This window comes from Falco punctatus (assembly GCF_963210335.1).
Source record: "Falco punctatus genome assembly, chromosome: 1".
In the NCBI taxonomy this organism is placed as follows: Eukaryota; Metazoa; Chordata; class Aves; order Falconiformes; family Falconidae; genus Falco; species Falco punctatus.
The window spans coordinates 72,066,260-72,081,274 of NC_137580.1; the positions used below are offsets into that span (position 1 = coordinate 72,066,260).

Below are 15,015 nucleotides of genomic sequence, written 5' to 3' on the forward strand. Positions count from 1 at the left end.
TATTCAGTTCAAACAATGGTGCCCTCAAGCAGAAAACAGCCCTTTCACTCCGTTGCTTTGATTTTGACCAATGCTTTCACTGCAGTCAGCTATGGCAATGTTAATCTTACATTTTCACATCTAGAAAATACATCATTATAAACAGAGGAGGACTTGCAATTAATAACTTATTTCTTATACCAGCTATAGGCAGGAACAACTTCGTACCTCATGTCATAGTTAGAAAAACATACTATAAAAATGTAGCATCTGTTTAGATTATAAGAATTAAAAACAAAGTAGTAAATATGCTTCATGAATGTGAAGAGTAGTTCTGAACTTGATTGCAAAAATATTTAACACTTAGTTCTTGTTACCTGCAGAAGGTGAAGATGTGACAGAAGTTCCTAATAATGTAATGTTAGTGCACTGGATGTGTGTTCATCCAATAGGCTGGTTAATTTATTTTATACTTGCATACATATTACAAGTCAGAGTATAACACATGTCTTTAACAAATTCATTCAATTTCCTCTACCAAATCAGCCTGTTCCAACTTTCTTTTTCTACCAGATTTTGTATCTGTTTTGAGGACAGGCTCATTCCTGTCTCTCAGAAGTCATCTTAAAAGCCTCATGTATGTTATTTGGTTTTTCAAATTTGATATGTGCTTTTTTTTGTTTTATAAAGCTTTTGATACACGTTGTTTGTCCTTTGCATATCATTTCAGTCTACACATATTAAGGATCAGAAGTCTCAGACTTGAGCATTTCTGTATGTTCATAGCTAGAACACTTCTGATGTTGCTTTGTTAGAGAAAATAGCAAGCCCCTGAGTATTTTGGGTCATCAGGAGAAAAAAACACTGGCATGAATCTTCATAATGTGAACACAGACTTGCAGTCCTGCTCTCCAAATTCCTTAGGCTTTTCAGTATGTCATTATAAATTAATAATAACAAAACTGGTGGTGTGAGATCACCATAGAAATTACAAGTTTTAAACTGTTTTCCTGTTTTTGTATAAGCTGGCTGAGATTACTTGGACAAACTGGGGAGATTTACAACCAAGCTGTGACAAAGTGCTCAGTTTCCCAGAATGGAGGCTTTTTCTGTGTGAGTGACTGCAGTAAATACACATGGGACTGCTCTGTGTGGGTGGGATTTAAATGAATACTGAACACACACTCGGCCCTGCTTCTCTTTCTTGTCTGTGTAATGGATGAGGAGGAGAGAGAAAGAAAATATCACTCCAGATAAAATCTCCTTAATCATCTTTGCAGAAAGTGGTGTATTCCCATTCCCAATCTAGAAAGATTGCTGTTGGCTGATGGGTTCCCACTCTTTTTTGGTTAACAGACTAGCCACCTGATACGCACATTATTTAAAGAGAAGACCACCCCCCATTTTTGGCTTTGAGTGTGGGTGACTTGACATCAGTCATGGGATTATTCTCCATCTGGCATAATGTAGATCCCACATTTCTGTTTTATACATCATATGGGCAGTTGTGGTTACATAGTATATCTATTTGGCAATGGCTGGCACCTAGGATCACAGCATCTCTAATTCAGAAAGAATTTTGATTTGCATAGAATCAGTTCAGGTATGCTATCATGTGCCGTGAAGGTAAATAACTGGCTCTGGTGGCCTACAAAACTTCTTTGCTCATGTTAGTATATGGAGAACATGTGGCACGTCAGACCTCATCACAGTAGCATATCACAGCTTTCAGAAAGGCTCTCTGCCTAAAAGTCTTCCTATGCCTTACAATGGAGGTTATTCCCATTTACAGATAAGGAAACAGAATCATGGGGAAGCGAATTAACTTTCTGAAGTCACTCATGATGAGCCAGGAGCAGACTTGGGAAAGAAGTTTCTATCTCCTTGACACACTGATTTAAACAAAATAGAACTGAAATTATTTGGACAAAAGAAATTATTCCAGAATGGTGAAGAAGGGCTAGTCTGAATTTATTAAATGCTCTCCTCCAGTGTGAGGTGGCCTATTCCCACCTCTACTTGAAAAGACAGGGCTGCTCTGATCAGCTGAGTTCTTAGCTGCTTGTATTTGCTTTTTGGCAAGGATCTTCTCTGATGCAGGAAAGCAAAGCTCGCTAGTGTTGGCAAGAGACCAAAGTCAGGACATGCTGTTCAGCCTTCTAGATTAAAAAAAATGGGATCAAAGTGAAATGAGTCACCAGGATAACAGTCTGTACAAATTTTAGTGGTACTCACAGAATAGGAAAGCAATACCCTGGGTATTCATCATGGTTGTGTCAAATCTAATGTGCAACAAAATTATGATGAATTCTGGGTGACAGAGGACAAATCTTTGTGAGTGAATGTTTCCCTAAGGGCAATAGCAGTGAACAGAGTGAATAGACCACAGAAACGAAAATACATAAATGCTTCCTCCTGAATGCTAGGAGTTAAGACTGCTGCTGGTAAGCCATGCACAGATGTAGCTAGAGCTACCCTTGTGGTATGGGTTATGCTGACCTGAGAATAAGCAGGCTATTGCTGTCCACAAAAGCCAGGTGAGAAGGGAAGGAAAGAAAGCAGGCAGAGACTTAGCTACCTCTCACTAGCCAAAATCACCAAGTGCTCAGTTTAGGCTCCCACACGTAGATATCAAAGTGCCACTTCGACATAGTGCCACTTGGGTTGCTCTAAGTTACTTCACGTGGATTCTGTCTGCCACTTCAGAAGACACAGGTCTCTTGCAGGTCCTGTTTTTTTTATCTGTCAGCTCCACATGGATATTATCAATATACTAGGGAATCTCAAAAAACATTAGATACCTTATGTGGAGAAATGAATTCAGCCCTAAAAATGTCAAATATGAAGTAGATCAGCAGCAGACTACTACCAGAATGAACAGTAAAAAGGGGAGGAATGGATTTCTGATCCTTAATGTCAACACTATCATGACCTTCAGGCAGAGAAGATGTGGCCACCACGTTAGCTTCATGCAGACACAGAATTCAGCACTACTAGTCTTTAAAATCCCAAAGAGCAAGTGGCTACAACAACTTCTGAGAGCTGCTAAATCCATGAATGTATTTTTTTTAAAAATTACAGTTATTATAGAATATTTTTTATCTTAAATGGAAAGAAAAGCTGAGGTAATCTCATTCCCACTGTGTGATAAACATTAACAATTGCTAGCTTTTTAATGGTCAGTGCTTTAGATGGATGAAGTAGTTTTCCTGTATATATTTGAATATATTTGTTCTCACTGAATGAATGTACACACACTCTCACTTTCTATGAAAATATTTCTAATGCTTTTCTACATTTACTACAGTACATGACATAACATTCAGTTTGACCTTTTAAGCTAATCTTTACTTGTCAAAATAAATATATTTTAGACACGGACAACATCTAAACCTCAGCTGTCTTTTGGCCTCACTGTAGTACTCTGATGCTGTCAAATATATTTTAGAAATGAATAGCACATCATTCCAAAAGGAAGGCTCCTGTTACCCTGAATAGATACATCTGTGGCCAACATTTTCTATTTGTGTGTTATAAACTGATCATTGTATTATGTAGCTGAATTCAGCTTAAACTGAATCTTGGCAAGGAAAAAGTAAAATATTATTTAGAAAGACCACTTTTAAAGTGGTTTATATTACTGAAAATTAGAAGCTTCACACAGTATTTAATAACAGGGAAAGGACGGGTAATGCATACGAGGCCATAGGTAAAGGAGGACATGTTAACCCCATAGTCTTGGGCCAGTACGACCTGGGCTTCTCCATTTGTCATGCATAAAGCTCCACATGTTTCTTTAATTGTAACTTCCTCCTTCAGTGCTACAGGCTACCCTTCCTCCCCTGTACTCCAAATAAACAGAAGCAGCAGCAGAGAAAGCTTGACGGCAGTAATGCAGTCAAAGGCTGGACTCCCTGCCAGCAGCCAGCCCATGCCTGCCCTAGGTAGGTGTGGACAAACCCCCCTCTGCTTCACTAGCTCTGCTTCAGGACGTGTGGGACAACCCGCATTCATCGTGGCTTTTGCTTCCATCGACCTGAAAACTCAGGTGTGTTATCTAGTCAGTTCAGAGTTATTAATTCAACCCATTAGTAATATTGCATGACCCTCCTCCAGGGCTCTAATTCCTCTGCTTTAACCATGCTCCAGAAATAAAAAAAAAGGAATTAGAGGGTAGGGGAGCAGCATACCTGGCCCTCTGCTGGGAAGAACCCAAAATCTTTACCTGCATTTGCAGTCTAGGAACACTGAACACTGTGCATGGTTTGCAGGAGTCAATCAGCTCTCAGAAATGGGCTGTAAAAAAGGAAGACTGATATTCTTCACCTTCATTTAGTTCTTCAGCCCAACGGAGCTGAATCCAAAAGAAAGGCCATGGATGCAGATGCCCCTGTACTACTTGTGCTTTAAGGACTTCTCTCCCACATGCAAGGTTTCAAAAAAGGATAACTTTCATTTCAGATGGCTGTTCTCTGACACTAGAGTTTTTAGTATCTCAAATAAGAAAATTTGGAGAATATCTGAAGTATTCTCTCTCTCAAAGTATCTATTTCTAGAAAATATAAGAAGGAAAAAAGTCTAAAGATGCAGAATTTTGCAACCTGTATGGCAAATGTTCAGATTCTTTTATATAACATTTTAGTTTTGTTGTTCATGGGTATCACACACAAAAAAGTGACAACTGATATCAGATTCTTGTATTTAATTTCCTCCACTTTTCTCACTCTTATAAGAATTGTTTTGATCTTTGACATCTTTAGAATTATTCTCTGAAAAATATTTTAAATTATATTAGCTCATGACCACTAACATCAAGGGAACCATTCATTTTAGTTCTGGTGAATTTTAGTCGCATATATTGGGGGATTTAATGGGCAACATCTCTAATAATTAAAACCTGCATTTTGCAAATGCATATGCATGCACCTAGTTTTAAGCATGTAAATAAACCCATTAAAATATATAGGACAAGTCACAATGTATAATGTTATAATTAACCTGCACCTACAAAGGTGAAAAGTCAAGCTCATTTCCAGTGAAACATGTTGTGGCCTGGAAAGAGTTATTAATATCTAAAACATTATCCTAATGAATAAATGTTTGAGTTTTCTGTGTGAGTTTTCTGTTTCCTGTAGTATATTTTTAAGTAGCACCCTTTTTTTTAATTGTCATGCAGTTCTGAAACTGCTATTTTGGTATCTAAGAAAATCCTCACACACTACATTGTTACAGCCATAATCATCAGCACAACACATCTGTCTGATGTCTGTAATGGACTTTGAATGCTGAATTTCTTTACTGGCAAAATATTCCCATTGAATTACATTTTTTTGTCATGTCCTCAGACAATATACATTCCATAAAATGAACAGAATACAACTCAATAAGTAGTGTGGTACCTTTAAAACCTTGGAGGGCTAAGAGTTCATGTTGTAGCATAATGGGGAAAAGAGGAAAGCCACACCACTTCTACATTTTCTTGTTTACAATTACATAGAAACTGAAGGTTAGGCAGGGTATCCTTCATAAAGTGGAAAACATTCTGTGTCACTACAGAGTTTTAATAGGCAACTCATGTCTATTAATAGGGGCACATCTGTTCCAAAGGCTTGCATTATTCAGGTGTCTGTTCCTCTTGTGTTTTTTTATTATACAGTAGATAATTAGTTAGACATGATTATTTGCAACCCCCATTTGGACCATTTATCACATTATCAAAGGCTTTAGTTTCTAGTTTTGAAATATGAAACAAAAACCTTAACTTTGCATGTGTATCTCTCAAATATATACCTTTTAGAAGTATTCTGAGAGATTGAATGTTCTTTTACTTAAAAAAAATAACACCAAAGTAATGCCATTGATGAAAGAGAAACTATTTTTACTTTACAACTCTGTGATACAAAACCACAGCCTTTCCTATTCTTCCTCCTAATAACTACAGGGACCTTAAATAATATTTGGTCACTTAATTCACGTTTAAAATACAGCTTTTCCAAAATCTATTCGGTGAATGTGACAGATCTTAAAAACCAGAATTTCTTCTCATGAAGCACATACTTATGTACCTTCTCTATTCTGACAATTCATGTATCCAGTTTACTATTCTAAAATTTTCTCCATCCAAACCAAAATCATAGTCAGTCTCTTTCACATCTTTTGCAGTGGTGCAGCTGTTAGTTTATGTTCAGTATAGCTAAACCAGAAATACTATTCTGCCTTTCAAGATTTCCATTTATCCCCTCCATCAGAGTGAACGACAGACAGTGTGATGCCTGTTACTGTCACACTTGTCTGGATGTCATTTTTGGTTTGGACCTTTTCCTAAATCTGAAAATACAAAGTTTTCATGCTCTTTCTGAGTAATATTGCTAAGACTGTGTCTTCCTTACACATTCATGCACAGAAAATTATGTCCTGGGAACTTTGATTTTTGTGTTTTGGATACTTCAGTATTGCTCTCTTCAGCAGAAATGCAGTCCTTCCTGTCTGATGTCTATCCTGGGTGTTATCTTAATCTAAATCATCCCACTGCCTCTCATTCTTCATACTCTACTAATCTCCAGGACCTTCCCCTGCCCATTAACTCATGGCAATCTCAGTAGCCCAGTTATTCAAACTGGCATGCTTGTACGTTATTGGTGATATCTCTAAAAGGTCATTTGTGAAGTCATTTACTCACTGAAATCTCTAATTAATACTCTTAAACTTGGCAAAATTTGTGTCACTAATCAAGAATATTACTTAGTAGCCAAAAAATTAGAATATTCACCATGGTGAGGGACAACCTATTAGTCTGGTCTGTGCTGAGACTAAGTATATTGCTTCTTTTTGTCTAATGGGAAACGCATAAACCATTGAGGCAGAATCCACTATCATCATTTCATCCTTTGGCCATACTGAAAAATGCAATGACAGGAGATGCTGGGTTTTGCTCAGGGACTGTGTCTGTGGAGTAGATTTGCACTGGGCACACTTAGCAGATAAAGCAGGCTTCTTAAGCATCTTTGCTTCTTGGTGCTGTTTCACCTCATATCTGGCATGCAGCAAAGGGACATCCAAGAGCTTACGATGCATGTACGTATGTGTTGAAAGCTTCATTTAGGCTTCTATAGGTTCTAACAGTTGCTGTTGCAGTGACATCCACATACTTTTTTATTTTTGATGTAGCAGTCTAAATTCTGCCTTGACTAGGTATTTTTGGAATATTTTTGATACTCCATTTTCAAAAGAGGTGTATATACTTTTGAAAAAAGTAGTTACTCTGTCTTATTTTGACAATTTGGGTCCAAGACAGGGTCCTCAGTACTTAAGATATAAAAGTAGACAAGATGGCCAAGTTGTTAAAGAGAAAGAATGTAATCCTTCCATATAATCTGACTCTTTCTTCTGCACCACATCAGGCATAATCTGCTCTTTTTCATGCCCTTTTGCATAATTCTGTCATAACTCTTGAACTCTTGGTACAAATTTTAGTTACACACGTGCTTAAATGAGCACCCTACTTTTCTTCCAGTGGCTGCACCTCAAACTTGGGAGGCCTCTGTGAACAGGCTTCTCATGAATACATGTGCTACAGCAGGACTTGATTTAGAATACTTATGAATCTGGGCATTTCCCATGATGCTTTTTATTCAGGCCACATGGTCACAACTCCCAAAGTCAATTAATCTTTTAGGGATAATCATATTCAAAGGTAAAATTAATTTCCTCCCTAATATCCTTCATGGATTCAAGAAGATAAATCTTATTTCTATAATTCATTTCAAAGTGCAAGCAAAACGGTGGGAAAATCAGAGGAGCTGTAAAAGTAACTAAGAACATGATCCTGTCTGAAAGGCAGACTGGAAAAGATTGAACCGCTTGATTAATAGCTATAACACAGAATATGATGGGCATAGTGTCTAGAATAATTAAGCAACAACAGGCAGAAAAATTATAAGAATGAATGGATAAACCAGAGAAGTTGACTCACAGGCAAAGCTGTATTTCATGAGAAGTCTTGCTTCCTACCCTCAATTCCTTGCTATTCTTCTCTGCAATGTCCCAGGTTTCTTTATCAAACCTTCTGCAATAATTTATTATTGTTATACTGACAGAGTAAATTCCACCATGTGCCAGTCATGCCTATATGTTCAATTAAAATTACAAGACTGACATGCATGGGTAACTTCCGTGCAAAAGGGAAAAGAGAGGCAGCTCTTCAATGAAATTAAATTCCGATACCACTATTTTGGCAAAGTGTTTCTGCAAGCACAGAAGAAAAATTGTGTTCCTGAGTTTCCATCCCTGGAGACAGTTAACCAATAAAAGCTATAGCTGGGTTTGATTAACTCTGCATGTTTTTCCTGACCTCATTAACAGAGTCAGCTGATGGATTTCTAGATCAATTTGCATGCAAATGTAAAACAAAAGGAGCTTTGCTGTAATGTTAAGCTATCCACCCTTCTAGACTTTTCATTACCTCATTTCATCTTTCTGTAGGCAAAACTGACCAGTGAACAGGCAGGGAAAGTAATGCACTCTCTTTTATCTGTCCTTTTGTTGAGATCCCAGAACAGAATACTTCACGTGCTAGTCCCGTGGCAGCTTTTCATGCCAGACATCCAAGGCTTTTCACAAACAGTCTCACCTTGGCACTGTGTACACTGTTCCTCTTTTCAGAAGCTTGAGGTACATACAAGGGGAAACTAAAATAATACAGTTAGTGGAATGAGTAAGAAAGTTTTTCGGATCACATTTTTTTAATTATGTAAACCAAAAAGGTTTTATAGATATCAACACTTATGTGCTTCTTTACCCCATATAGCCTTGGTATCAGTAAAATTCAAGGTCAGCTGTCCCGCTTTGCTAATTCACTCTCCAGTTTCAACCAACTCTCATAATGAGGAAGAAGCCAATATTTGCACAACTGATAAATAAAGATTTAAAAATTCAGCACCCATCCAACACATTTTATCGTGACAATAGAAAAATGTCCCTTTTCTGTGAATATATTCTTTTCAGTGGTACTTTCTCAGTATGAAAATAAACGAAAGGAAAGTACACAAAACCCAGAAAGATTGTCATAGTTTAACCCTGGCTGACAATGGAGCCCCACACAGCCACTTACTCATTCCCCCCCCCACAGTGGGATGCAGGAGAGAATCAGAAGGGTAAAAGTGAGAAAAATTGTGGGCTGAGATAAAGGAAGTTTAATAGGTAAAGCAAAAGCTGAATGTACAAGCAAAGTGAAACAGAGAATTCATTCCCCACTCCCCACGGGCAGGCAGGTGTTCAGCCATCCCCAGGAAGGCAGGGCTCCATCATGTGTAATGGCTACTTGGGAATACAAACACCATAACACCAAATGTCCTTCCTTCCTTCTTCTCCCCCCACCTTTATATGCGGAGCAGATTGGTCACTTGGGGTCAGCTGTCCTGGCTGTGTCCCCTCACAACTTCTTGTGTACCCCTAGCTGCTTGTTGGTGGGATGGGGTGAGAGGCAGAAAAGGCCTTGGGTGCTGTGCAAGCGCTGCTCAGCGATAACAAAACCATCCCTGAATTATCAACACTGTTTTCAGTGCAAATGCAAAATGTAGCCGCGTAGTAGCTGCTATGGAGAAAATTAACTCTATCCTAGCCAAAATCAGCACAATCATTCAGCTTTTAATTTTTGACCAAAAGCTCACATAATTCTGTGATTTACGTGATTTTTCTAAACACAGGACACTAGGCCTCATTTATAACTCTGTTTCACTCCTGTGACCCCATAGTAACAGAGACACAATAGAGGCAGACAGGGTAAGTGGATGAGGGCAGGTAAAGCTGACGGTGGGGAAAATAAGTCGGTAATACCATATTGATTAGTTTCTAGAAAGTAGGAGCTAACAGATTAGCTACATTAACAAAGCTTTTACCCACTGGACCAGTGACAAATATCCACTGACTTAAGTGGACAGTAATACAGTATCTTCATGATGCTGTGTTCACAAAGACATGACAACAGGAGAGCACAACATGATACCATCCACTTGACATGTTAAAAGACATAAATTGTCATACATGTTATTTATATAGAGAGAAAGCTCCAAAAATCGAGGCAGTTTAGAAAAGGACTATAGAAAACATTGCTGTTATTAGTTTATTGATCAGCAGATTAGTGTACTTTATAAATTACAGTATATATACAAAGTTGTTTTGAGTAGGTAAAACAGATGTCAGGAAGGTACTGCTGAAAGAGCTATCAAAGATAGGCAGCTGTGCAGAACAAGGAAAATGGCATTCACTGATAAGAAAACGAAGGGTAGCAGAGAATAGGTAAGAAAATGCAGACAATCTAGGCCCATTAATACAATGAAAGACCTGTAAATGTGTTAGTACATGCATAGCAGTGTTCCTCTGCCTTAAAATACTATGGTCAGTAATACACTCACTTTAAACAGATGCAGTATGCATGGATAAGTAAGAGAAGGACACTGAATGATCAGAGAAATGGATTTTATACATTAGAAGACTGAAAATTCCTTCTTAAACATTTGACACTAACCTGTTAGATCAAATTTCTTTAATAATATGGCAAAAAAAAAGCACAAGTAAAACACCTCTCAGCAGTTTCTATTTGAACCCCTACCGACATACAAAGTGAACAGTTAGATGAGTCAACAAAAATATTAACCACCTTTCTGAAATTTCTGTAAAATTTTGGGAGCAGGGTTTATTTCGATTTCTTACTGTATTTTAACTAGTCCTAATTAAGTACAAAATGTTTGCCTTACAAGAGAGTGGAATGACTGTCCATTGACTAGTACAATATGCTAGAAACAATAGCAAATGTTTGGATTAAAATTTCTCTGTGGAAAAAAAAAAAAAATCAGAATTAGTTTTGGAAGATGTACCAAGGCCTGAAAACCCATCTGGTAACTTACAAGAAGATAAATAAAAACATTCAAACAAGATGCCATCAAACAGTGGCCTGGAAAAAGCTTAATGGAGTAAGATCATTAGCCTGGCATCTTCAAGCCAACATCACAAGAGAAAGAGGAGGTTTGTCATCCCCAGAGCTGAGTCTTGTCAGCATTGATCTAGATTTATGAGCCAGTAAAATAATCCTTCATGATTATCTGTCCTGTTGTTCACCATTACTGAACCTTCAAGGAGGCTGTTCTTTTGTGTGTTCTTCATGTCATGCTTAGCTGAAGTATAACTGACTTGAAGACCACCTATATTTACAGCTTATTCATACACAAATTAATGGATGCTGGTAAAGTTTTATATCCATTAAGCAGAGCATTAGCTTTCACGGCTATCAAAGATACTTTATTTATCATAGTTTTTCTGAAAGCTTGTTTACTAAGAGACCATGTTGGCAGGATACTGCTGCCATCAATGAATTTTATGCCTCATAGATAAAATTTGAAAAATGAAAACTCCTATCATTTGCCTCTTAGTTGATATGCAATGGTCATAAGCTAATGAGTTCTCTAAGCACTTTTCATGAAAAGAACATAGTTCAAAAATTCTGTGTTCCCTCCTTCCATTTAAAACAAAAACCAAAACACAAAGCTTTGTTTAGCTAATTAATAACAGTGATCTTGAAACTTAGAATAACTTTGATCACATCAAAATGCCATGTATTCATTGATCCAGAAAGAGGAAAAAGAACGTGAACAATTTTATAACTTGATTATCAGGCAAAGTAATGGATGAATCAATTTTGCAGCGTTGCTCCAGGTGCTTATTTCATATTCAGATTCACACCTAGAGCCAGCTCTCAAATTTGGGTAGAGATAGAAAGTTTTGAGTTGGCAGCCATCAGGCTCTGTTATTATTCTAAGCAATACATTACTTGGTGGCTCGTTATCATTACCTTCACCGGGATTTCATTCACTCAGAAAATCCTTCTCCATCCAGTTTCACAGGAAGAATTTATAAAGCAATCTCAGTGTTGAGAATCCTGCTAGGGTTAAGGCATTGGGTCCAGCACTTAAAAGTCTGCTTATCCAGGATGTTTGTTACCTCAGGGACAAGTAACACTGTAATCTTACAGACAGCTATATGACTTTAGAAATTTAAGTTGTCATCTAGGTTAAAGTCCCTAGGCTAGATCCTTTAAGACAGTTAAAGATGACAAAATCAGTGAGATTCTCCCATTACAGTACTTCATTTGCACCCAGAATTTGCTAAATTTCAATGCACTGGCCTGAAATTGTCTATATTATTTGTCCACTGCAGGGTGCTTTCTTAGCTTTTACTGTATCAGCAGTTCTCAGAAATAGGAGCAAATGTTTTGTCCGTGTTTAAAAAAATCCTTGTGCCTTTTTGCACTGAGAAATCCTGGCTAGTAAACAATTTGATGTAGTGACTTTGAAGTATATGTTCATAAGCTTAATTGTCGCATTCTCTGATTGAGGACAGCTTGGCTTTCTGATTCAAAGACTCTTTTGTTCCATCTTTTTGCAAATATTTTTTTTTGCCAAAAGAGTATTATGGCTTCTACATAGAACAAAGTATGATTCCTACTTAGCCATACCACTCCCAATTCCTAGTTCCTCTAGCTGGCCAGGAAAAGACAGAAGATTTGATAAATTTTCCTTTTAATACTCTTCTATTGATGTAAAGCATCTGAGAGGGATCTCATTAAAAATTTGCATTTGAGAAATGTCAACCAGTGCTTCCACTGTGTTTGATTGCTGTTACCTTCACATCTTCTTCTGCACTAGGTAAAGATATGTAGGACTGAAGGGTTGCATTGTAAAGCATTTAATCCTAATTATTTGAATATGAAGAAATTGTACATACACTCTCAATCACTAACTACTTTTAGCTGGTTCACTTATCTTGGCAATTGTTCATAAACCAAACAAATACTTCTTCTCTGTAAATTGTCTTTTATTTACAAATCAGTGCCCAGATTTCACTTGTAAACCCCATGTTTGCACTATACAGAGAGACAAAATTGCTAGGAAGATCAATCTTTAGAAACATCTCCATCAGCACTGTCAAATTCTAACCTCTCATACTAACTTGAAATATGTTACAAGCAGCAGTTATTTTACTAAATGCTCATCATCTTTATTGATAACTACAAGCCCAATGAATTTAGTCAGGAAAAGTGTATTTTGCACAGGCTTATATGGCACTAAGAGCTTATAGCAGATGTTCTCAATGAATCTGATATATTTTATGCTTTATAATGCTATCTCATATATTCAGTAATATCTTGCTGCCAGTATTCTCTAGCTAGAGACCAGAGAGAGACAGATAGGCCTGGTGCTGAGGCATATTTATTTAACAAAACAAATCTATTATGTTTGCCTTATTTTAGATTTGTGGAATTAACCATAAGTCTCAAGGATTTAAGTTTCATAGATCGCTTGTGACGACACAGCAAAATGAAATTAATTAGTTATTCAGTGATATTGTTTCTTTCATGCCTGTGCTTGTAAAGTTCATAGGAATGTAAAAAATGACCATCACATTTAGCAATGATTTTGTGCCCTGCAAAGGTGGCATTGACATATTCAGGCGATACTAAAAAAAAACAAAAACAAAACAAAAAAACACCATTTGAAAACTAGCTGTGTTGTCTAAATTTCTAACATTATTTACCCATATCAACCAGAAACTTGCAGTACTAAGTCCCTGAAGGGGACACAAATCAGGCTGCGAGTGAAGCAGCAGTGCTACCGTGCAGACACCAATGCTACAACAAACTTCACCTCAGCCTGCTGCTAAACTGTTTGTTGTGCTAACCCATCACCATGGCCTGTACTGTAACCAGGGTCTGCAGCAGAGGTAACATGATACATCGGAGGAAGAACAAGGATGTGAAACACCCTCTGAAATTTCTGATATCTATGATCACCTGCTGAGTCAGGCAGCTGGGACCTAGCGCTCTTTGCCATTACTGTGCTATGTAACTTAGGCTCTTTGTTCTGCAAGTGTGCATATATATATGTACAGACATACACATAAAACAGAGCAAACTTTTACTTGTATACACATACATACAAAATATGCAACATTAACAAGTGTATATGATGCTTAGATTCATATTTGTAAACTGGAGCCATTATAGATTTTGTAGAGACAACCATTATGTTTATTTCACAAGTATGGTGGCAAAATGTAATTGTTAACTATATTTTATGCTGGTTACCAGCAGAGGAAATACCAAACAGATAGGGAGTTTGGATGTTACCTTGAGAACAAAGACAGAGACTCAGTATGCTTTAACTTCTGCATGTTTTACGAACAGCAAGCGCCTTGTTGTATTTTCTTGAGTGGTACCTATTTACATCTGCTCTTACTGAGGTCAACGGGAGTTCTACCACTTACTGCAGCATTAGCCCACTGCTGCTTTCTTCTGAAAATGTGTGAAATAAATATGCAAATGATTGCAGTAATTTTTAAGGTCCGTATTAAAAGGTCCTAAATCCTGAAGGGTATCTGCTCATTCTGTTTATTTTTTCCTTTTAGCTCCTAGAGTTGTGACATGTTTAAATGCATGCAATGGCTGTTTTTCCAGGTAGCTCCTCATAAACATTGCAAAATATTAATGAAGTTGTTAAGAAAGCAAAAGGCACACAACACCAACAGTCATCACATGTTTAATTCACTGCTTTGTTCATTCTTTCCCATTACAAATGTACTAAATGACAATATAATTATAACCTAAAGCTGTTAGTAATTATATGCAAAGTGCTATAATAGCAATGAAACCCTAATGCTGAGACAGAGAGGGGGAGAGAGAGAGAGACTGAGGGAAGCCAGAGTCAAAATAACCATTACTCATTGTACTCCTGGGTACCCCCTAAATTTGTTTGATTCTGATGGGTTACCCAACGTGCAAATTACCTGAACAAAATTCAGGTCAGGTATTGAGAAAACAAATTAATTACCAGGAAATTACTTGCTGGTGTTGAGCCAAGTATTAGCTCATCAGCATTCAGCACCATTGGAAGAGGGTAGAGCGAGGGAGAACAATACTGACTTGCATCAAGAGCTGGAAGCAGAGAACAACAAAAGGAAAAGTCTTACTCAAAACTTTCATCCTAA

The 15,015-nt window shown here is 37.4% G+C and overlaps 1 long non-coding RNA gene across 1 annotated transcript in view; it reads left to right on the forward strand.

Annotated features, from left to right (window-relative positions):
• LOC308055436 overlaps positions 1-15,015 on the forward strand; it is a 210,625-nt gene that overhangs the window by 185,272 nt on the left and 10,338 nt on the right. The gene's annotated exons all lie outside the window — the stretch shown is intronic.